Source organism: Capricornis sumatraensis, chromosome 2 (assembly GCF_032405125.1).
Source record: "Capricornis sumatraensis isolate serow.1 chromosome 2, serow.2, whole genome shotgun sequence".
In the NCBI taxonomy this organism is placed as follows: domain Eukaryota; kingdom Metazoa; phylum Chordata; class Mammalia; order Artiodactyla; family Bovidae; genus Capricornis; species Capricornis sumatraensis.
In genome coordinates, this window is record NC_091070.1 from 172,696,925 (window position 1) to 172,723,154 (window position 26,230).

Below are 26,230 nucleotides of genomic sequence, written 5' to 3' on the forward strand. Positions count from 1 at the left end.
ACCATCTGGTGATGTCCATGTGTATTGTCATCTCTTGTGTTGTTGGAAGAGGGTGTTTGCTATGACCAGTGTGTTCTCTTGGCAAAACTCTATTAGCCTTTGCCCTGCTTCATTCTGTATTTGAAGGCCAAATTTGTCTGTTACTCCAGGTTTTTCTTGACTTCCTACTTTTGCGTTCTAGTCCCCTATAATGAAAAGGACATCTTTTTTGGGTGTTAGTTCTAAAAGGTAGTGTAAGTCTTCATAGAACCATTCAACTTCAGCTTCTTCAGTGTTACTGGTTGAGGCATAGACTTGGATTACCATGATATTGAATGGTTTTCCTTGGAAATGAACAGAGATCATTCTGTCGTTTTTGAGATTGCATCCAAGTACTGCATTTCGATATATACTTCCAAAAATGTCACTGTACTATGCCAATATTTAATAATAAATCTATATTTATAAGTGAAGAATCTCTAGGACAAATAATTAAACAGTTTCTCTATACACTATTACACATTGTTTGTTTTCATGGGATTCTGCTCTATTTAATAAATTTAAATATTTTTTAGGACTTATATACACTGAATATGGTGCAGATATTAGAGTGAGTGAAAAGTAAGAGAGTAACTATAATAAAAAAGATATTTCTATGGTTTTATATATTATATTGGATATGTTTATCTGTCTTCCACCATATTCACAATAATACTTTAATATTGTTATATAGATTGTATTGTGACTATAACTAACTGATAAATGAATATTTTCTTAAAATGATAACAGATTATAATTTTAAAATACTTAGATTATTCATTATTGGTTCAAGTCTTTGTGAAGATTTGGCCAAGCAGTTTAATGGAAAATTTTAATTTTCTTTCCTTAATTAATATATAGAAATATTTCTCTCCCTTAATATAATGTAAACATCAGAAATATTAGTGATGTGCAACTCTATTTCCTTCATCATCAACAATGCATTGAGGAGACTTAAAAAAAAAAATTCCCAGTCTGAATATCTTGCTCTGAGGCTTTTACCTAAGCAAAAATCATGGGACAGAAGGAAAGGAGAAAAGAGACAACCTGGGAGAAATTGAAACACAAAGATCTCTCCCACTTCCTATCTCAGCCTATTGCCAGCCACTAACATGAATTTCTCTTTTTCTGCATTTTTCTAGAATCCAATGGTCATATCCTAGAAAGGGCATTTCTTCATCACTTTAATAACATGAGTACATATAATTTGATTTCAGCAGAGGGATAGTTAATTTTTATAGGTTTTTCTCAGAGTTATTATTGACAGTGGTTGGATTTCATTGAAGGTTCACAATTGTAAACAAGATTAAACTTGATTAGTAACACAGCAGATAATCAGCTTCTGTAAGTGTTTCATGCACAGTTAAAAGAATGTTTGTACTGTTAACACTGGAGGCTCTATTCTATTGATGCCATTTGGATCAATTTTATTATATTAGTTGCTCAGATCTTCTGATTACTTGATGATTTATTGTCTGCTTTTTCTATCAGTTTCTGAGAGAAGTGTGTCAAAGTTCCTACTATGGGTATATGTAGAGATTCCCTGGTGGCTTGGACAGTAAAAAATCTGCCTGCAGTGTGGGAGACCAGGTTAGATCCCCTGGAGAAGACCATGGCTACCCACTCCAGTATTCTTGCCTAGAGAATTCCATGGACGGAGGAGACTGGCAGGTTACAGTCCATGTGGCTGCAAAGAGTTGGACCCAACTAAGCAACTAACACTTATTTAACAGGTATATGTATGTCTCTCCTGTCTTTTAATATTGTAAATGCTTGTTTTAATGTCTGAAGTTATATTATTATGTGTGTACAGATTTAATATTGTTAAATGCTCTTAATCATAATGAAAGGGCCTTTGTATCTCTCAAGTAAATTTTTCCTTAGAGTTTATTTTGTCTAATATTTGTATAGACATAATAGATTTTGTGTGTTTGTGAAGAGGGGAAGAAAATAAAAGTAACTGTTCTGTAATATGTCTACAGAACATATCTTTCCATATTTTTAATTGGAAATTTTCTATGCATTTTTTGATATATTTTTTCTTGTAAGAAAGACATTGTTTTATTGACTTTCTGTAACAGTCTTGTTTTTTTATATAGATTTTAAATACATTGTATAAAAACACTGACAAAATTTAGAGACTAGTCAGACATAGTTTATCATTTATAATGCAAATAGCTGTGAAACTAGGGAGGTTAACTTACTGGGAGCAGGGGGGGAGTGTGCAGAAAATCACTGGACACTTCCTGAGAATGAAAATAATTTTAATATATCTTAAACATTTAAACATGAGTTAGCCAGACATATCAAGTGTGTGAAAGTGGATAGAATGGGATGCTCATTCCAAGCAGAAGTGACAGACTGCATCAAGGGGACAACTGCATGGTGTATAAGTGGAATGACAAAAGTGCAATATAGGTGGTTGAAAAGATTATGCTTATGAGACAACACCTACCAAACCATGAAAGACCTTACAATCATTTCTCCTTTTCTGGACTATGTGAATGTGTTAGCAGGAAGCCACTGATGTGATTTAGACAATAAAATGAAAGATCAAATTTATGTATTAGGAAAATTTCTGTAAAAGCAGGATAGAAGATGAATTATTAAGGGACAACAGTTGAGGCAAGGATGCCTGGTAGGAAGCTGTTGAAGTAGCATAGTAAACTAGCGTGTTAGCAAAGCAAAATATCCTTTATTCAATAGCTCTTGAATAAAGGATAAACAGTTGTAGAAAGTGAGGCAGAAAATTGGCCGCTTGAAAATGAGCTGACTCATTAGAGTTGAGTGAACTATGTTTTCAGTTATATCACTTTGATGGCTTGAAATCTGCTGTGGTGGATATTATCTACCCAAAGACAATTATCAAGTGCCAAAAATCCAGCTCTAAACTTTTTCCCAGAGAACTAGTCATTAAGTATTTACAGCACAGTGTTGGGCAGAATAGATTACCAGAATGTCTGGAAGCACGCTGAGAGACTTGATTTAGTACATTTGGAGGCTGAGGAATGGATGAGTCAAATTTGCCGATCAGGATTTCACTTTGGTGAACAGATGGATACTGTCTCTATCAACTAAAATACAACCTAAGAGTAAGATTTAGGGCAAGGTACTAGATTTCAGACATAGGTGAAAACATTTAAGTCAAGGTGTCTAGCAGATAATAGGATATATGAATTTTGCATCATCAGCATATGTGTGTGTGTGCAGGTTAAATAATTTTACCAGAGGACATTGTCCAGGAGACATCAGAATTCAAGGAGAAAATTTACAGGCATTCCAAATTCTGATGGTGAAATAAAGCAGACATGAAGATGAAGGATCACACAAGCATGAGGGTAACTAGCATGTTGTTGCTGTGGAAAGAAACAAGATGGAGTTTTTCCAAACAGAGGGCATGTCGGAAAAGCTGAGTGCTGCAGATATGTCACTAGATACTAGTGGTAGAATGTTCACTGGAGTGAATAAATAAGAAATCATTGTTTTATATTTATTTCAGATTTCAAAGAAGTAAATGGGCTGTGATGAAATGAATGTAGAAATTGTGATAAAAAGGTTGAGTTTTTCTAAATGGATAGAATAGAAAGATGGATTAAAGAAAACAGATATTCAGTCTAATAATTAACAGGACTCATCCATGGAAATTTAAAGAAGGTTGCAGTTGTCTTTCAGTATCTGTGGGGTATCAGTTCCAGAAAACCCTTCAGATTTCAAATCTGCAGATACTGAAGTCCCTTATATATGTCATAACATCCACATATAAACTGTATACATCTTCCCATTTACTTTGAATTATCTCTTGGAAGGATTGATGCTAAAGCTGAAATTCCAGTACTTTGGCCATCTCATGTGAAGAGCTGACTCATTGGAAAAGACTTTGATGCTGGGAGGGATTGGGGGCAGGAGGAGAAGGGGACAACAGAGGATGGGATGGCTGGATGGCATCACTGACTCGATGGATGTGAGTCTGAGTGAACTCCGGAGTTGGTGATGGACAGGGAGGCCTGGATTGTTGCAATTCATAGGGTCACAGAGTCGGACACGACTGAGCGATGGAACTGAACTGAACAATATAAATGTTACGTAAATAGTTGTAAATACTAGGTAAATGCTATGTTGCCAGTGCATGGCAATTTCAAATTTTGCTTTTGGAGTTTTCTGAAATGTTTCTCAAAGTTTTGAGTTACAGTTTGTTGAATCCATGGATGGGGGTGAAAAGGAGAACTGCAATTGCAGAGTAATCATTTTACTAGCCCTTTGTGAATTGGGATAATGGAGTGCATGCTAGTAGAAGGGCAGAGAGAGTGGAACCATATCTGGGAGACTCTAAGCCTCAGACATCTCTCTTTAACTATTATAAGGCTACTTTTTGAAAGGTATAGTCCGCGGGGAAAGGCTTTTTACATAAATCTCTTTTACCTCCTTTAGCAACAGTTAATCACAAAAGAATCACTGGTTGTAGGTTATATCCAGTCCTCTGAATGAAAATGTCAAAGATATATACATGCTAAGTTGCTTCAGTCGTGTCTAACTCTGTTCAACCCTATGGACTCTTAGCCCTCCAAGCTCCTCTGTCCTTAGAATGCTCTAGGGAAGAATACTCGAGTGGGTTGCCATGCCCTCCCCAAGGGGATCTTCCTGACCCAGGGACTGAACCCAAGTCTCTCTTGTCTTTTATGTATCCTGCATTGGCAGGCGGGTTCTTTACCACTAGTACCACCTGGGAAGCCCCAAAGATAAATGCACTGGCCATATAAATTTAATGCTTCCTTAATGTTGCTCACAGTTTGTACCCAAGTTTTGACAATGGGACTTCTACTTGGCCTTAAATGCATCAGCCTTATTCCAAAGTTCTATTATTTGGATTGCTGTTTTTTCGCTCCTTGTAAAAGTTCTGAGTTTTTTACAAACTGTAGGCCCCAGGCTTCCTCAGATCCTCTGCATTTATTCCCAGGAGATAATATATGCTCTGTTTCACTTAGTTTTCCCAAATCTTACCTCTTCTTTACGATCTAACTGCCATAGACTACTGAAAGCCATTAAAAATAAAAATCTCACATACTCCTCTAAGAGATTTTTATTTCCCCCTTGACACTCTGTCCTAATTATTTTTACCATTCCTCAAATACCTCACACTTTTTTATAACCTCTCTTGAACTGTGTATCATGTTTTTATTTAATTCTCAGTTCAAATTTTAATGGGTGTATGTCATCTCTTCAGCTAGAATGCATGTTCCTTGTGGATTTATTTTACTTTGTATCTATCCAAAGGAACTTGGCATAGTTTCATACTTATGATAAAATTTTAATAGATACTTTTTGAATACTGATCATCTGTTAAATACTGTATGGTTACCATAAACACAGAATGTATTTATGCTGCTAGTAAATCCTTTGAGAGTGTTCAGACACTCTGGTCACACAGATAAACTATTAAGGATTTTGAAACATTATACATGAGAGCAACCTGTATCTCAGTCAGATTATCACCATGGCAACAGTTGCTTATTTCACAAAGAATGAAACTGATTTCCCTTGTAGGTAATGTAAAGCTTGATACTCAGTTTGTTTTGTTTTGTTTTGTTTTTTAAAGTGGAGTTACTCACACATACACACAATAGCCTTATTTAAAAAGATTACAAGTTTGAGTTTCTTTAGGAACTAGTTATATTTAAGACTCACTTTAGAAACATATTTACCCGAAAAAATGATTACAGCTCTGATCTTACTTTGCCTGAATAAACAATATTCTATATTAAGCTAAGGACAGAAGACTTGAAGTTACTCAATGAAAAGGAAAAATTTAGGGATTTACCTGATTCATGGAGTAAAATGAGAGGATAATTTTGGAGGAGACAAAAAATTAACACCTTTTATAGGTATCAATGTATGCTAAACTATTAATTCACAGGAATGACTTCTGTAATAGTCAAACATTTAAAAATCCACATTTTAGGTTTTTTATGGCAGTATCTCTTTATAATTGTTGTTTCTTAATTTAATTATAATTTTGTGGTGGTTAGCAATTCATCCTCAACTTAAAATCTATATTTGAAGCCACTGCTAACAATATTTACCTTCTCATATGCATAGCATACTCATTTACACTTTTTTTTTTCCTTTTCCATGAGCTACAGTGTAGTCCTAACCACCATCATCCTTCTGGTGACTTCTTTCCAAACTCTCATTTAGTTCAACCCAGTTAAAGCCCATTTCTAAGAATTACAGAGACTAGAGAAAAATAGCTCTTGGCTAGGTAAGCACTGGCATTTCTTACAAGAGGAATGACCATTTTGAATGGTGTAAGATGATGCTTTGAAGCAGTTTAAATTTGTATTTCTCTAACAACTAATAATCCAGACATCCTGGAATGTAAAGGCAAGTGGGCCTTAGGAAGCATCACTACGAACAAAGCTAGTGGAGGTGATGGAATTCCAGTGGAGCTATTTCAAATCCTGACAGATGATGCTGTGAAAGTGCTGCACTCAATATGCCAGCAAATTTGGAAAACTCAGCAGTGGCCACAGGACTGGAAAAGTTCAGTTTCCATTCCAATCCCAAAGAAAGTCAGTGCCAAAGAATGCTCAAACTACTGCACAATTGCACTCATCTCACATGCAGTAAAGTAATGCTCAAAATTCTCCAAGCCAGGCTTCAGCAATACATGAACTGTGAACTTCCAGATGTTCAAGCTAGTTTTAGAAAAGGCAGAGGAATCAGGGATCAAATTGCCAACATCAGCTGGATCATCAAAAAAGCAAGAGAGTTCCAGAAAAACATCTATTTCTGCTTTATTGACTATGCCAAAGCCTTTGACTGTGTGGATCACAACAAACTGGAAAATTCTGAAAGAGATGGGAATACCAGACCACCTGACATGACTCTTGAGAAACCTCTATGCAGGTCAGGAAAAAATGGTTAGAACTGGACATGGAACAACAGACTGGTTCCAAATAGGAAAAGAAGTACGTCAAGGCTATATATTGTCTCCCTGATTATTTAACTTGTATGCAGAGTACATAATGAGAAATGCTGGGCTGGAAGAAGCACAAGCTGGAATCAAGATTGCTGGGAGAAATATCAATAACCTCAGAAATGCAGATGACACCACCCTTATTGCAGAAGGTGAAGAGGAACTAAAGCACCTCTCGATGAAAGTGAAAGAGGAGAGTGAAAAATTTGGCTCAACATTCAGAAAACAAAGATCATGGCTTCTGGTCCCATCACTTCATGGGAAATAGATGGGGAAACAGTAGAAACAGTGTCAGACTTTATTTTGGGGGGCTCCAAAATCACTGCAGATGGTGACTGCAGCCATGAAATTAAAAATGCTTGCTCCTTGGAAGGAAAGTTATGATCAACCTAGATAGCATATTGAAAAGCAGAGACCTTGCTTTGCCAACAAAGGTCCATCTAGTCAAGGCTATGGTTTTTCCAGTGGTCATGTATGGATGTGAGAGTTGGACTATGAAGAAACCTGAGTGCCAAAGAATTGATGCTTTTGAACTGTGGTGTTGGAGAAGACTCTTGAGAGTCCCTTGAACTGCAAGGAGATCCAACCAGTCCATTCTAAAGGAGATCAGCCCTGGGATTTCTTTGGAAAGAATGATGCTAAAGCTGAAACTCCAGTACTTTGGTCACTTCATGCGAAGAGTTGACTCCCTGAAAAAGACTCTGATGTTGGGAGGGATTGGGGGCAGGAGGAGAAGGGGACGACAGAGGATGAGATGGCTGGATGGCATCACCAGCTCGATGGATATGAGTTTGAGTGAACTCCGGGTGTTGGTGATGGACAGTGAGGCCTGGTATGCTGTGATTCATGGGGTCGCTAAAAGTCAGACATGACTGAGAGACTGAATTGAATAACTAATAATATTGAGCATATTTTCATGTACCTTTAAGCCATCTGTATGCCTTCTAGGGAGAAATATCTGCTTAGTTCCTCTGCCCATTTTTTGATTGAGTTGTTGGGTTTTTTAATATTGAGCTAGATGAACTGTGTGTATATTTTGGAGACTGTTCCCCCGTAAGTCACATAATTTTCAAATATTTTCTCCCATCCTGTCCTCTTGGAGAAGGAAATGACAACCAACTTCAGTATTCTTGCCTGGAGAATTCCATGGATGGAGGAACCTGGTGGGCTGTGGTTCATGGGGTCGCAAAAAGTCTGACACGGCTCAGCGACTAATACAACACACATTCTGTCCTTTCATTTTTATAATTTATTTTTTTGTCTAAAAGCATTGAAGTTCAATTAGGTCTCATTTGTTTATTTTTGTTTTATTTTCATTACTGCAGGAGGTGGATCCAAAAGGATATTGCTGCTATTTATGTAAGAGTGTTCTGACTATGTTTTCCTCTAGAAGTTTTATATTATATGGTCTTACATTTAGATCTGTAATCCATTTGAGTTTATTTTGGTGTATGGTTTTAGGGAGTGTTCTAATTTCATTCTTTTACATGTAGCTGTCCAGTTTTCCCAGTACTGGAGTGGGTTGCCATTTTCTATTCAAGGGCATCTTCCCAATCCTGGAATTGAACCCATATCTCTTGCATATCCTCAATTTTCAGATGGATTATTTAGCCCTGCATCACCGAGGGGAGACCCTTTTTATTTTTTATTTTTCTCAAACCTGATACCTGCTTCTCTATCTGAATAAAATTAAAATAATCAGAAATTAACTTTTGTAAATTCCAATTAACAAAACAAGTCACTGTCTGTATCTGTGCTTTCTCTCTCATTGTCATATATACATATGACCTCTTTCTCAATTTAAGGCCAACATATGGTAGGTATACTGAATTTCATCCAGTTTTATTTACCCATGAACACAGTCACTGCATTTTTGCCTGTCTTTGTCACCCTCATTGCTTATTTCTCTGTTGACTACACACAAAATATCTGTCATTTCTCCCAGTTTAAAAATAACAACAAAAGAAAATTTCTCTGGACTTCATATAGTTATATGCTTCATATAGTTATGAAGTTATGGACTTCATATAGTTATATACAGCTTCATACAGTTGGACTTCATATAGCAGATAACATCAATTACATGTTATCTGCACTTATTGAAAAGAAACCACCTCAAAAATCAAGTCTATATTTGTTGAATTTTACTTTGCTCCTCCTATTACTTTGATAGTTTGGGGTCTAACTGATATAAAATAGAAGGCTCATTTCTTAAACATAGGATTTGATTACCTTAACAAAGGAATATACCCATGTAACAGCTATTAACAATAAGATCAAGAACAATTTCACTAGAAAATAATCTCAAGTTCCAATCAAGTCAGTCTCCTAGCAGAAATTATATGACATTATGCAAAGAAGTGTAATAATCCTTGTAGTGAAAAATGAAATCAAGAATTGGTTAGATACTAAAATGCAAAATATGCCTAGGCAGAACACCAGATTACAGCACATATGTGAGGACTTGAGAATGAATTCCAAGTTTACATTTCTGAAATAAAAAAATAAGAGCTACTCATACATAGGGAAAATATTGGTCTGAAAAACGGATTTTTAAATTCAAGTTAAAACCCAGTATGCTGAGTAAGGTAAAAGTGAGGAAGCTGAAATGAGTGTAAAGTTAGTTTGTAGTAAACTTACATATAATGATTCTTTGTCTTCTTTGATTAAAGACTTATGCTTTTTCTCCATAGGTGTGCATCTACCAGCCCAACAGGTATATTTGCCTGAATTTTATTAAAGGTACATAAATACAGCTTCTGGAAAAATGATATAAAATTTTCAAAAAGGGTTCTAATCAAAAGCAAACAATCTTGTTCTTCAACTAAAATAAAATCTCTTCTAATTAGTTTTTTTTTTTTTTTTCTGGCTATAGGAATTCATGGATATTCATTTGTCATATGCAAAAATATTCTTTTAGATAACAGTATATTCTTCCAAAGTAGAAAATAGGTCATAAATCTCTTCCATAAATCAAAATTTAGTTGTCTTCTCTATGATTGATTTATTATTGAATATTAGAGTCCTTGAACACATTTGAAATTACATGTTATGTGATATATGCAAGATAGCTGTTCCTTAACCTCTGCATATATACTTCTATATTTAACATTAACGAATTTTATGATCACTTGCCTTTCTGTTATATGGAATATTATAAAGAATAATAATGCTATATGTCTAAACTGCAAATGTTGGTTTTCTTTTAACTATTATTAATCATATTCTGTTATTTGAAGTGAGTAAAGATTAATATTCTTCTAGGTCAACATACTTTTTACATATGTGCAAATTTTAACTAATTTTTTCAGAAATAAAAAAGTTCCACATAGAGATATTAATGAAAATGGGCCATTCAAAATTATACATGCTAATAATAACAAATTTAATTTTTCAGTATGAGATGTAACAATGTTAAAAAAATCAAGATTGAGACAACAACTAAAAAATTATGACAATAAATATAAATCAATGAAATATAGAGCAAAATAGAGCCAGATATTGTTATTTGAAAAACAGCTAAATAAGACCATATATCACATCATTTGAAAATTTTACAAAAGTAAAATAAGAAAATTCAAGATATAATGCTCTAAAACAACTGAAAAAGAAATTAAACTTATATAACTTAAGAAGCTTGTAAAAAATGTCTAAGAAAATAACAAAATATAAAATTAATAATAGAGGGAGAATTTTAATAAATTTTTTTAAAATATTTATGTATCAGCCAAGAATTGATTGTTAAAAATAAATGAAATAGTTATAGATTTCAAGATTCACCATAATTCTGAAGCAACCAGAATGCCCTAAGGATAGATATATAGATCAGTATAACAGAATAGAGAACCTTGAAATAAACCCACACACATATGGTTCATTATTTTAAATGTAAGTGCAACACAATTTATTGGAAGAAAGAACAGACTTTATAAAAAGTGATTATTTAATAATTGAATATACCCATTCAGAAAAATATAAACTCAAAAAAATATTTTAGGCTTTAACACATACCACTTAGAAAGAGTAACAAAAAACTGATCTAACTTTTAAAGAATATCATTTACTTAAAACTCACTAATAATACATTTGAAAGTTTTGATGAAATGGAAAATATTATATACATTTTCAAAACTAATTCAAGAAGACTGAAAAAACTATTGAACGATAATCCTGGGAGACAATGAAAAACAAGGATTTCATCATGAGTCCAGTTCAGTTCAGTTCAGTCGCTCAGTCATGTCCAATTCTTCGTGACCCCATGAATCGCAGCATGCCAGGCCTCTTTATCCATCACCAACCCCCGGAGTTCACCCAAACTCATGTCCATCGATTCGGCGATGACATCCACCCATTTCATCTCCTGTCATCTCCTTCTCCTCCTGCCCCCAATCCCTCCCAGCATCACAGTCTTTTCCAATGAGTCAACTCTTCATAGGAGGTGGCCAAAGCACTGGAGTTTCAGCTTTAGCATCAGTCCTTCCAAAGAACACCCAGGACTGATGTCCTTTAGAATGGATTGGTTTGATCTCGTTGCAGTCCAAAGGACGCTCAAGAGTCTTCTCCAACACCACAGTTCAAAAGCATCAATTCTTCAGCGCTCAGCTTTCTTTACAGTCCACTTCTCACATTCATACATGACTACTGGAAAACCATAGCCATGACTAGATGGACCTTTGTTGGCAAAGTAATGTCTTTGCTTTTTAATATGCTGTTTAGGTCGGTCATAACTTTCCTTCCAAGGACTAAGCATCTTTTAATTTCATTGTTGCAATCTCCATCTGCAGTGATTTTGGAGCCCATAAAAATAAAGTCAGCCCTTGTTTCCACTGTTTCTCCATCTATCTGCCATGAAGTAATGGGACCAGATGCCTTGATATACTCCTCTTGAAGAATCTGTATGCAGGTCAGGAAGCAAGAGTTAGAACTGAACATGGAACCACAGACTGGTTCGAAATAGGAAAAGGAGTACGTCAAGGCTGTATATTGTCACCCTGCTTATTTAACTTATATGCAGAGTACATCATGAGAAACACTGGGTTGGATGAAGCAAAAGATGGAATCAACATTGCTGGGAGAAATACCAATAACCTCAGATACGCAGATGACACCACCCTTATGGCAGAAAGTGAAGAGGAACTAAAGGGCTTCTTGGTGAAAGAGAAAGAGGAGAGTGAAAAAGTTGATTTAAAGCTCAACATTCAGAAAACTAAGATCATGGCATCCAGTCCCATCACTTCATGGGAAATAGTTGGGGAAACAGTGGAAACAGAGACAGACTTAATTTTGGGGGGCTCCAAAATCACTGCAGATGGTGACTGCAGCCCTGAAATTAAAAAATGCTTGTTCCTTGGAAGAAAAGTTATGACCAAACTAGACAGCATATTAAAAAGCAGAGACATTACTTTGCGAACAAAGGTCTGTCTCTTCAAACCTATGGTTTTGCCACTAGTCATATATGGATGTGAGAGTTGGACTATAAAGAAAGCTAAGCACCCAAGAATTGATGCTTGGTGTTGGAGAAGACTCTTGAGAGTCTCTTGGACTGAAAGGCGATCCAACCAGTCCATTCTAAAGGAAATCAGTCCTAAATATTCATTGGAAGGACTGATGCTGAAGCTGAAACTCCAATAGTTTGGCCACCTGATGTGAAGATCTGACTCATTTGAAAAGACCCTGACTCTCAAAAAGATTGAATGCAGGAGGAGAAGGGGATGACAGAGGACGAGATTATTGTATGGCATCACCGACTCAATGAACATGAGTTTGAGTAAGCTCCGGTAGTTGTTGATGGACAGGAAGGCCTGGCGTGCTCCAGTCCATGAGGTTGCAAAGAGTCAGACATGACTGAGCAACTAAACTGAACTGAGGACAAATAGTTGAATATTCCAATTTGGATTAGGAACTGGATTTCCTGCAAGCAACTATCAGAAGGTGGGGTTACAAATTACAAATAATCAATGGAATCAATAGAAGCTCATAACAGGAGTCACCGTTGCCTAGGAAGAAATCCTAATACCATCTTCTAAAATCAGTACCTTGCTTACCAATCTTAAAAGATATATTATAATGTTTTACTTTAGAACACCATAGAATAATTACTAAAAATTTAATTGGTGAGAATCCATGCTGTTTTAGAAAATTACAACTGTATGAAGAACTGAATTAAGTTTCTGATGACTATTTTAGACAATAAAAAAAGAATAATTGTGAAGCAGCTTTTTATAAATTTTAATCATTATTATGGACCTCCATGTTAAGATAGCATATTAATCATTATGCATATTTATGACTTTTTCCAAGTTAAAATGTATTAGTATTTTAGTTCTGATGATCTAAAGAGAAACTAGCTACAACATCTATAAATTCAGTGATCAGCCTAAGATATGCAAATTTGGCTTCTTACAAATGTCTTAGATATTCACCGTAGCTCATAGATATCATATATGCTTCCTTCTTTGGCCAAAGAGAATATATGCTAATATTATCCAATTTTAATTTTATTCATATATCTAAATGTTTGTTATGAAAAAAAAAACCCACCATTTTATGAACCTTACAGTGTTCCCAGCACCCATCTAAGTGTTCTACATATATTAACTCATTCAAACCTCACTACAATCTCTGTTTGAAAGATGAAAAAATTGATAGAGTCATTAAGTAATTTGCCCATGTCCAGCTACAACCTGAGCAAATGTTCAAAGGCAAGCAGAGTTGCTTCAAAATCTGTTTTTGTTTCCTATACTGTGTGTGTGTGTGTGTGTGTTCGCATATGTGTCCACACCAGCACAAAAGCTTACACATGGCAAATCTGGAAGCAGAGGTCAGGGGAGATTCTTGTACAGGGTGAAGGAAAAGAGAAGAAAAAGAAGAGTGAGGGAAAGGGGAGGTAACAATGTTGTTTAAGTGCATTTATTATTAAGCATTTATTTCTATTTGCTTATAGATATGATATTGAATTCATAAAAACAGAAAGGACTATGAAAACAATTTGAGTGACATTAAAGTATATTTCTTATCAACAGCTTTATATTTTTTCTTCTTCCAGTCTATTATAATGATAATTAAATTTTAGCTTAAACTATAGAAATTGGTATGTGTGAGTACTAAATTAAAAATGTTATTTAATACTTATTAAATCAATATGGCTGGATTATAACAATTTTGTAATAAAAAAGATTCATTTAACATATGCAATATTGAGTAGTATATTAGAGTCATTCGGTTAAGACTTTATATAATATAAATTATAATTACAATTCAGCCATTTTCATTAATTGTGCTGTTCTCAGTAAACTCAATCCAATTTCTATGATCTATATTCATGGTGAAATGCTATAAATATACATAAATTTTTACAATTCATAATAAGAATCAGAGGGATTTTTCTTTAAATAAGAAACCAATTCAACACCTGAGATATGTAAATACAAAATAAATAGAACAACTTTAATTTAACTTTGCACCAGGGTGTATATTATGCTTCTTGACTTTGCCCAAAGCCATGCACATTTGGCCACGCCAATATTTAAGTAGCAGTTTACAGAAGGAATTCAGAAAATACTACTGGCAGTATGGTTGTTTTCTACAAACAAAAAATGAAGTGTGAATTTGTAAAGAATGGTGTCTTCCAAAAGGAAAGTAAAACTGTAAATAATGCAAATTGGCAGGATTATAGAATATAATGATTCCAAAGAATATTCTGAGTTATAATTGGAAATCATATTGAAGGAAACAGGTTACTCTATTTTATGTGCTGCTAAGTATTGAATATGTAGCTTGCTAAGGAATTAGCTATACCAGAGAAAGTGAAAAATATACTGCAATATTGTACTCATTTAAGAACCATATACCACAAAGTGTAAGATGCAGCAGGTAAAGAATAACATTTTCTGATTGTTTGAAAATTCTTAACAAAATATAAAGCGTGTCTAAAACTATGAGTTATTTGTCTTTCTTTTTGTATTGGATTTAAGAACATATTTGGTAAGTTTAGATACAGGAATATTCAAATAAAACTGGCAATTTTCATATTTTAGCAACCTATAGGATTAATAGCAACTAAAAGAAATAAGAGCAAATGGATGTCTTCAGTTGTTAAGGAAATAACAGAAATAGTTAAGGGGAAAGGGAAGAGCTCTTCTAAAAGCCTAGAAATATAAAGTTTCCTTATTTATATGTATTCATTAAAGAAAAAAGGAGACTACTCTTTACTTCCATAAATTTTGCTGCACTTGAAGCATTCTAAATTTACAATGGTTTTCATTGTTTTATTATTACTGAGGACAGCGAAATATCATTTCCAAAGCAAAATGCAAGCATTTGTGAAATATATACAAAATGATAATGAGTGGCCATACACTTAATCAAAAGAACAGTCTGGGGGGAGAAAACAAAATTACACCAACTTTTGGGCGAGAAGGAAAAGAAGCAAAAACACATCACCATTCAGATAGGACATCTAAGGAATAGATATACTCTCTCCAGGCAAACTTCCCTCAGAGTGGTTTCCAGAGCTGTTGAGACTGAAGACTTGTTCTAATGAAGAGTTCCTGACAAGAACCACCTTGGACTTTCAGCTAAGCTTTGAAACCGTTTTTCTGTATGTGGTGCTTCATTCAACAGAAATGGCTTTGCTTCAGAGTCTTTACCAAGTGTAGATTACTCTAATGCTGTATGTCAAAAAGTCAAGAAAAAGCTGATACAAGTATAATGCAAACAAAGGCAACAAAGGCACAATGTGCAATGAAGCAGAGAGGAACAGAGCTGCTATCTCCTGTGTTTGGAAATTCAAAACTAACTAAATAAAAGTTGAGTTTCTTTTAGCCTTTATATATATTTTTAAATTTAAATTTATTTATTTTAATTGGAGGCTAATTACTTTACAATATTTTATTGGTTTTGCCATACATCAACATGAATCCACCACGGGTGTACACGTGTTCCCAGTCTTGAACCCCTCTCCCACCTCCCTCCCCATACCATCTCTCTGGGTCATCCCAGTGCACCAGCCCCAACTATCCTGTATCCTGCATCAAACCTAGACTGGTGATCCATTTCTTATATGATATTATACATGTTTCAATGCAGTTCTCCCAAATCATCCCACCCTCTCCCACAGAGTCCAAAAGACTGTTCTATACATCTGTGTCTTTTTTGCTGTCTCGCATACAGGGTTATCATTACCATCTTTCTAAATTCCATATTTATGTGTTAGTATACTGTATTGGTGTTTTTCTTTCTGGCTTACTTCACTCTGTATAATACGCTCCAGTTTCATCCACTGCCAGGGGCCAGCGTGAAGACCTCCGCCCATGGCAAAGGTCCTGAGGAAGGAGGCTTGGCATACCCAAAGGTTTGATCAAGCCTCAGGAAACCCCCTGTTCCCGAGCATCTACCCCAAAACCAGAGTCTGTTTTATGCTCTCACCTACACCTCTGATTTTATGGGGGTCTCTCCCCCATAACCATTTCTCTTGGAGGAGTAAACGTGCAGCTCCAAGGCAATAAAAATTCTTGGGCGTGACAACAGTGTTTCAGCTTACAGACTCCTCTGAAGGTTATCTAGCCCGCCTGTATAGGTTTGTCCGGCCACATGTGATTGTTTACAGCCTCCCAACCTGAGAGGCACGAGATGTTTTAGACTTACTAAAAGCAAATTCTTTTGGGGAGTTGGAAATTATTAGTATAGTGGGTTGGTTAGGAATTATATTGGTGAAGGGTTTTTCATTTGTTGTGTCAATAATTGCTGCTAATTCCCTGCTCTGGGTGGGACAAGGATGTCTCAGGTCAAACCTCTCTGCTGACAGACTAGCTTGTGTGACAGGATTATCCATACTCCTGCCACTATGCACATGATTGTTTACTACCTCTTAATCACAAACAGCACAGAGAGTTTTGGAGTATTTTGAGAGTCTTAATTAGCATAGGGCTTTTTCTTCTTGCTGAGTCAATGATTGCCGCCAGGCCTCCATATACTTAGGCACCTGGGAATATATTAATCATGGTATTTGGAATATAGAAAAGGAAATACAGTAGTTTTTAAGGTTAGCAATACTAGACTTTTTGAGTTAATGAATTTTCTCTTTTGTAACAGATCACAGTACTTTGTTATAAATCACTGTGACCTTGCTATGTAAAAATGTAACCTTATCACTATCTTAAGACTAAATAGATCTTAAGGGGAGCATTGGTGAAAGGATTTTCATTTGTTGGGCTGATGTTTGCTGCTAAATCTCTATATTCCCTGCCCTTATAATGAATATAACTAGCATATAAGAGAAATAAGCATTAACCTTTAAGTATACAGGAGAAATAAGTATTAACCTTTCAGATTAATCATGTTAACCTTGGGTTAAATAAATTCCTTTCTTGATTGTAACTTACTACACCCTCACCCTATAGGAATGCAACTTTATTTGGAGGGTGGTGCCTGGTTTAAGAAAAAACACCCTTGGAAAAAATAAGTTTTCGGTTATCAGAAAGAAAGGATCATAAAATCCCTAAGACCTTTTTATGTGAAGCACCTGATTTTGATAAAGGTCAGGACTGCTGACCCCCGCGTGACTCTGTATTCATCCCTATATGTAACAAAAGGTATATAAGCAAACCCCAAAATAAAGAAATCAGATCAGTTTCTGGAAAGACTGATTCCCCCATGTCACTTCTTTCTTGCTCCCATTTCTCTGGCTGAATTCCCATCTGGATTCAGCCTCTTTTTCTCCACTACACTATCTCCTACTACACTATCCGTTTCTAATCTCTCTCTCTATCTGTAATTAAATATGTATTTTTCCAAAGACACCGACACCATCCCCCCACCTTCGAATCACCCTGGATCCACCCGGGCTGGACCCCGGCAATCCACCTCATTAGCACTGATTCAAATGTATTATTTTTAATGGCTGAGTAATACTTCATTAATCACAGGTTCACTTTGTTTCCTAAAAATTATTTAAGTAATGCTTTGCTTTATATCAGTTCAGTTCAGTTGCTTAGTCATGTCCTACTATTTGCGACTCCATGAATTGAAGCATGCCAGGCCTCCCTGTCCATCACCAACTCCCAGAGTTGACTCAAACTCATGTCCATTGAGTCGATGCCATCCAGCCATCTCATCCTCTGTTGTCCCCTTCTCCTCATGCCCCCAATCCCTCCCAGCATCAGGGTCTTTTCCAATGAGTCAACTCTTTGCATGAGGTGGCCAAAATATTGGAGTTTCAGCTTTAGCATCAGTCCTTCCAATGAACACCCAGGACTGATCTCCTTTAGGATGGACTGGGTGGATCTCCTTGTAGTCCAAGGGACTCTCAAGACTCTTTTCCAACACCACAGTTCAAAAGCATCAATTCTTCGGCACTCAACTTTCTTCACAGTAAAACTCTCACATCCATACATGACCACTGGAAAAATCATAGCCTTGACTAGACAGACCTTAAAGGTAGTAATTCAAATTTTCTAACCAGCACTTACTGAATTGATTTTAGAATATACTGCTTTATAAACAGAAAAGCCAAAGTTAATTTCAGTGTTGACCAAACTGAAGAACATATAGTCTCTTCAAAATTTATTTTATGCTATTGGATAGTAAATATAATTGAGTAGCTTCAAGTTTGGAAGAAAGGAAATTTTTGCAAAATAACAAATCTGGAACTATGTTACTCCAGTCTATCTGTATTTGAGATGGAAAAAAGTGGTAATCCCTGGTGAAAAATGCAGGAGCTTAAAAGAGACTATGCATTTTCCATGTTTGTATGGTTTTAAATGGCCAGTGTTGTAAAATATAAGCTACTTTGAATATTTTCAATCATACTAATCACAATATTTAATTTTTGAAGTATACTAAAAATAAAACTGAAATATACCTTCATATTGATTTTAGCTTATGTTTTAAATGTTAAAGCAAAGATCCATTGTACCACAACTCTAATTAATTAATAGTGTTTTTATAGAAATTGTTTATTTCATACAGATTAATGAGGTTCAAGAATGTAATTTTTTTATATTTGTTACTTTTTGTGTTACTTAAGATTTGGCATAATATAATATCCAGCTAATTAAAAAGCAAAACAGTGTGTGTCTTTTACCCTTTAGACACTGCCCTAAGTCCTTTATTATGTGATTTTTGTTTTTTCCAAAAATCATTGGAGGGCCTGGAGAGCTGCTATCATTGTCCCAGGTCCCAACTTGCTTCATCTTACTCTCTTGATTTATTATATCCTTGAAAATACCAGTAAAACCAGATACTGTTTAAAATCTCTAATTTATTGAGCTTGATTTGAGACTCCAATTCTTTTTGTATATTAATTAACTACCATGAACAATGTTTCTATGAGCATTCTGCTATATTCCTACCCATGGGCAAAATATCCTCTAATATATACAGTGTAGCAGAAGAGACAGTGTTCCCCGTGTATGCCTCTTCCTTTATCTTTTTTATCTGGGATCTAACTGCCTCACAAAAGCTGATGCATAAGTTTGCCTACGGTGGCTCAGTGGTAAAGAACCACCTGTCAAGACAAGATATGCAAGCGACATGGGTCCCATCTCAGGTTTGGAAGATCCCCTGGAGGAGGAAATTTCAAACCACTCCAGTATTCTTGCCTGGAGAATACCAAGGACAGAGGAGCCTGGAGGGTTACAGTCCATGGTGTCACAAAGAGGCGGACATGAAGGAATGACTGAACACATACATACCTTTGCCTGATGACTTTCTCTGACTTTTGAAGCATGATTTGCCTTTCAGCAGGTCAAAAATCTTGGGAAACTAAAAGGTATAAGGAGCTGAACTCAATGACTGATGGAAGTTGGTCCATAAATACATCCCGTTGCTTCACCCTTGCTCCACTGCATGTGAGATAACCCTAGAGCCACATGTTGCCTCACAGAGTTTACTAGCTTAGCACTGCACTGGCCTACAGTGGTAACTTGCACTATAATCTATTTTTTTAATTGAGGTAACATTTGTCTATAACATTATATAAGTTTAATATGTAAGTTTATATTTTGACTCATATACCAACTTGCTCAACACCAAAAAGTTTAGCTTCTATCCATCAACATACAGTTAACTTCCTTGCTCTCTTCCCATCCTTCTTCCTCTCTGGTAACTACTTCTCTGTTCTCTGTATCTATGTATTCATTTTGGTTTGGTTTGGTTTGTTCAGTTTTTTACTTTTTAACTTTCTTCCTGTCTCTATCTCAGTTTCATATTCTTTTCAGGAGAATGGAGTCTCCTGAAATTTTTGACTGGGTCAGCTTCCAGAGTAAGTTAAACTAATACATATCCAGGACTCTAATTTCAGTATTGTAGATCACACATATGCCCAATTAAATAAACAAGAGCCAAATAGCTTTTGAAAATATAACAATAATAATATTTCATACTTCCATTATCAATGAATAGTGGTCTCATTGATTCACATCCTTAAGCAAAGTGTCTTAATCTCCTCCAACATAGTTTGTCAAAAATAATGTGTCATTGTGGAATTAATTGGCTTCCTTATATTTTAAATGAGGATAACTATCTTTCTATGTGCATGTGTACATGCTCATTGACTTCAATTATGTCATCTTCCAATATGTTTATATGTTAATCTTGTTTCCTCACCAGAACAAATATCTGTTTATGTCATTTGCCTAGTTTATGCTTAGTTACTCATTTTATTCTCATTAATTATTTTAAGTTCTTTGTATATTCAGTATAATAATTCTTCATTGTTTTAAATGTGTCATAATTCTTTTTTTTTTTTTCAAAATTTCTCTGACATCCTTTTGCTACATTTTGACAAAAAAAAAAAAGTTCTTAACTATATATTTTTATGGTTCTATAAATACTTTTGTGGCTAGCACTTTCTACTTTAATTTTAGAAATCTGTTTATATCCTGAAGTAATGAATATATTTTTGTATATTCTCTAGTAGAAGTATTAAAGTTTGACCTTTCAAATTTCAGCAATTAACCCATTGAAAGTGATTTCTCTGTTTGGTGTAAGATATAGACAGCATATTAAAAAGCAGAGTTATTACTTTGTCACCAAAGTCTGTCTAGTCAAGGCTTTTCCCAGTAGTTATGGATGGATGTGAGTTAGAATATAAAGAAAGCTGAGCACCAAAGAACTAATGCTTCTGAACTGTGGTGTTGGAGAAGACTCTTGAGAGTCCCATGGACTGCAAAGAAGTCCAACGAGTCCATCCTAGAGGAAATCAGTCCTGAATATTCATTGGAAGGACTGATGTTGAAGCTGAAACTACAATACTTTGTCTACCTGATGTGAAGAACTGACTCATTTGAAAAGACCCTGATTCTGGGAAAGATTGAAGGTGGGAGAAGGGGACAACAGAAGATGAGAGGATTGGATGGCATCACCAACTCAATGGACATGAGTTTGGGTAAACTCTGGGAACTGGTGGTAGACACAGAGGCCTAGCATGCTGCAGTCCATGGGGTCACAAAGAGTTGGATATGACTGAGCCACTGAACTGAACTGATGGACTCAATTTCACTATTTTCCCATTAAATTATTTTTCTGGCACCATCTACAAATAATCTTTTCATTTGTTTTTCCTTCTACCCATATTTTTTCCCTCTCAAATACAGTCAGAAAATATTTTCTTTAAAAAACCAAATAGTAAAGATTTTAGGTTTTCTAGGCAATCTATAAACTTCGTCACAACTTCTCATTTTTTCAATCTTTAAACAAAAGAAAAAAGAAAAATAGTCTTTTAGCTCCCAGGCCAGATGAAGGAATGCCACAGAACCAGGTTGGTTTTCCTGCAGTAATTTACAGACCTGTGTTATATCTTGCTCCCTGCTCAGTCGTATCCAACTTTTTGTGACTCCATGAACTGTAGCCCACCAGGCTCCTCTGTCTACGGAATTTTCCAGGCAAGACTGGAGTGGGTTGCTATTTCCTACTCCAGGGGCTCTTCCTGACCCAGGGATTGAACCCACGTCTCTAGTGTCTCCTGCACTGACAGATGGTTCTTTACCACTGTGCCACCCAGGGGACCTCTTTCCAATCTTTGGGCAAATGTTATCATTTTAAAGCTTTCCTGGTGGCTCAGATATTAAAGAATCTGCCTGCAATGCAAGAGACTAGGATTCAATCCTTGGGTCAGGAAGATCCCCTGGAAAGGGGAATATGGAACTTTCTTTTTTTCTGATCCATTCATTTATATTTGCATTTTTTCTCTCCTTAAATACTATCTGCAATTTCTTTCTCATGCATTTCACTAGAGAACTTTTGAATATTACATCTAGATATATTTATAACTATATATTTATATCTGCCTGGCAGGCTACCATCCATGGGATCTCAGAGTTGGTCACAACTGTGCGACTATCTTTCTTTCTTTCTTTTGTTTTCCTTCACTTATTTTTGCCCTCCTACTCCAATACACAAATGTGTACCCACTAGAATATAATCAACCAATGAAATAATTATATTTCAAATGAATGATTATATTTTACATTTTTGAATGCTATATTCATTTTCAAATCTACCAGATCTTCTCTTTTATTTCTATTTCCTTTTTCATTTATTGAATAATATATTTATTTTAACTTTAACAGTTATCTGATAATGCCTATATTTAAAATATTAGGAAAAATGATAATGATTAATATTTTCTTATCCTGTTAATTCTCAGTCATGAAGTCTTGTTTCTTTGTGGTCATCTGAAGAGTGTGTGTGTGTATTTGTGTGTAAGTGTGTAATCATATATGCATATGTAGGTTATTTCAACTTAGTGCATATTTCTTCCAATCCTCATCAAATAAGAGTTTTGCAAGTCTATACTGGAGAGCTCATTTCGGTGGAGAATTTGTATTAATATCTATCAAGCTATTAAGGCGATACTAACTGAAATTAAAAAAATTCTGAAATGAAATTTTCCAGATAACACATGTAATGTGATTTTGCACCACAAACTAATATATTGGAAGATACAAACTATAAGGTAAATTTATTTTTTATCCCATGGATAGTTATTTCGTGTTCTGCAAACGGTCTTTACAATTTTCAAGTCATCGAGAGGGTAATATGTTGTTTATTGTCTTCATCTCATGGTGGCATTTTCCTTCTTGTGTTTGGTATATTTTTTTAAGTGCTCATCTTTAACAAAACTTAATTTTGAGAAATCTTGAGCAACCTGGAATGGGAATTCTTCACTCCATAAAATATTTACCTTTGCTTCCGCTGACCTCCAGATAGGTTCTACCATTTTTAAAAATAATTTGATTTCTCAACATGATGTTTTGGGCTACATGAGTAATGTAACGTAAAATCACATTCCAGTATGAGCCAAGCATTAATATTTCAGATTCCCACTGTAAACAGTTATTCTTATTATTCCACCTGGAGATGCCATAGAAAGACAGTTCCCTGAATGATTCAGTTCGTTTCCACTTATAATCTTGTCTATTTTTTTTTCATATTATTCTAAGGAAATGGCTACATTGCTTGTTCTAGGTTTATGCTTTTATGTCAAATTCAGCTCTCTCTTTGAATTGACAAAAGACTTCTTCTGTTGACCATTGTGCAAAGGTCAATTCCCAAAGCTATAATTTCCTGGGAGTGGCAACAGTGTCCAGAAAAACCCTAGCAATATTTTTTAATCCCTCTGGTGTTATTATAACACTATATTATCTTCTACACTAAGGATTTTCTTTTTTTTTTCTAAGCTAAGCATGCATTTTTATGGTTATTTTATTTTTCACTTAAAAGTATAAAAATAAAAGGTAATTTCAGAAAATCTAGTCTGTCTTAGTATTAGAAGGGGAATATCCCTTTGTTCCTTTGCCAAACTTCTTGAGAGAATTCTTAGCTTAATCATCAAGACATAATAATTTGTTCTACAGTTGCATTCATTCTTCTTTTAGCCCATCTGTTTACATTTTTATATCCTATTTTTAATTTCCAAGATTTTGTAGTTGTTTCTCTTTTATTGTAGCAATCTTTTGTTTTATGGTTTTAGTATCCTCTGAAGTCATTCTAAGTTAATTATACTAAATTATAAGTATTTTTTATTTGCTACTTTTATTATCATTACTCTTATATTAGCTTTATTGTTAGAGCATTTATGTTGAAAATAGTACTGAGAAGAAGGCACATAGATTTCTAACATACTGTCTTGCCCCTCACATGCAAAACCTTCTCCATTATCAATATACCCCATCAGAGTTGTAAATTTGTTACAATTCATGAAACTACATTGATATCTTTATAATCCAAAGTCCATAATTTACATTAGATTTTACTCTTGGGTATATTCTATGGGTTTGAAAAAATGTATAATGACATGAACTCATCATTATGATACCATACAGAAAATTGTCAGTACCCTAAAAATCCTTTCTGCTCTACCTATTCATCCACCTGCTCCATAATTCCCAACAACCACTGATTATTTACTGTATCTCTAGTTTTGTCTTTTCAGAATGTCATATAGTTAGAAATGTAGAGTATGTAGCCTTTCTAATTTGATTTCTTTCCCTTAAGTAATACATGTCTTTTAATGGCTTTGATAGCTCACTTTTGTTTAGCACTCAATAATACTACACATTCTGGATGTACTACAATTATTTATCCATTCATCTACTGAAGGGCATCCTGGTTTCTTTCAAGTTTCGATGACTATGTTATAAAGCTGCTATAAACATCCATGGTGGCTTCCCTAGTGGCTCAAACAGTAAAGAATCCTTCTGCAATGCAGGAGACACAGGAGATGCATGTTTGATCCCTGGGTTGGGAAGATCCCATGGAGACAAAAATGGCAACCCACTCCAGTGTTCTTACCTGGGAATTGCATGGACAGAGGAGCCTGGTAGGCTACAGTCCATGGGGTCACAATGAGCTGGACACAACTGAGTGACTAAGCTGCTGCTGCTGCTGCTGCTAAGTCACTTCAATTGTGTCTGACTCTGTGCCACCCTATGGACAGCAGCCCTCCAGGATCCTCTGTCCACAGGATTCTCCAGGCAAGAATACTGGAGTGGGTTGCCATTTCTTTCTCCCAAGAGTAACTAAGCACATGAGCTTAAACATCCATGTGGAAGTTTTTTGAGTAGACATGAGTTTTCAGTTCCCTTGGATCAATATCAAGGAGCATGATTTCTACATTGTAGGGTAAGAAAATGTTTAGCCTGTTAGATAACTGCCAAACTGTCCTCAAAAGTGGCTGTGCCATTTTACATTCCCTTCAACAATAAATGAGAGTTTCTGCTGCTCTTCATCCTGACAGAGGTTTTCAGTGTTCCAGCTTTGGGTCATTCTTATGAGTGTGTCTAGTAGTATTCCACTGTTATTTTAATATGCCTTTCCCTAATAACATATTACCTAGAGCATCTTTTCATTGTTTACTGCCAACTGCTTGCTTGCTCGTTGTCCAACTGAGTTCTTTGTTTCTTCTGCTGATTCTTAAGCATTCATTGTATATTTTAGATTTGCAAATAGTTTCTCTCAATCTGTACCTTCTCATTCTTTTGATAGTTTCTTTTGCAGAGCAATAGCTTTTAATGAAATACAGCTTATCAATTATTTGCTTCATTTATTCTATCTTTGCTCTTGTGTCTAAAAAGGCATCACCAAACCTTTGGTCATCTAGGTTTTCTCCTGTGCTATTTCCTAAATAATGATTCATATGACAATGCCTCGATTCTTTTTTTTTTTTTTTTTTGGCATGTGGATGGCCATACGTTCCAGCACCATTTACTGAAAAATTATCTTTGCTATGTTGTATTGCTTTTGTTCCTTTACCAATGATCAGTTGACTATTGTGTGTATATATATATGGGCTTCCCTGTTGTCTCAGAGGGTAAAGCGTCTGCCTGCAATGCAGGGGACTTGGGTCAGGAAGATCCCCTAGAGAAGGAAATGGCAACCCATTCCAGTACTCTTGCCTGGAAAATCCCATGGACAGAGAAGCCTGGTAGACTACAGTCCATGGTATAGAAAAGAGTCACGACTGAGGGATTTCACTTTCACTTTCTATACACACACACACACACACACACATATATATATATATATATATGCCACCTTTAATGACCCATTTCCAGGATGTTGATTTTCCTGAGACACTTGGTGTGAATTTATATCTCTTCAATTGAAAATTTCTGATTAACAGTCTGTGAATATGAACTCTCAAAAAAACAGTCTATGACTATGTTCCTCTGGTCTGTAAAAAAGGTTAGGCATTAGGAATAACGGGAGTGTATAGATAGCTAATCATTTACATAAGAA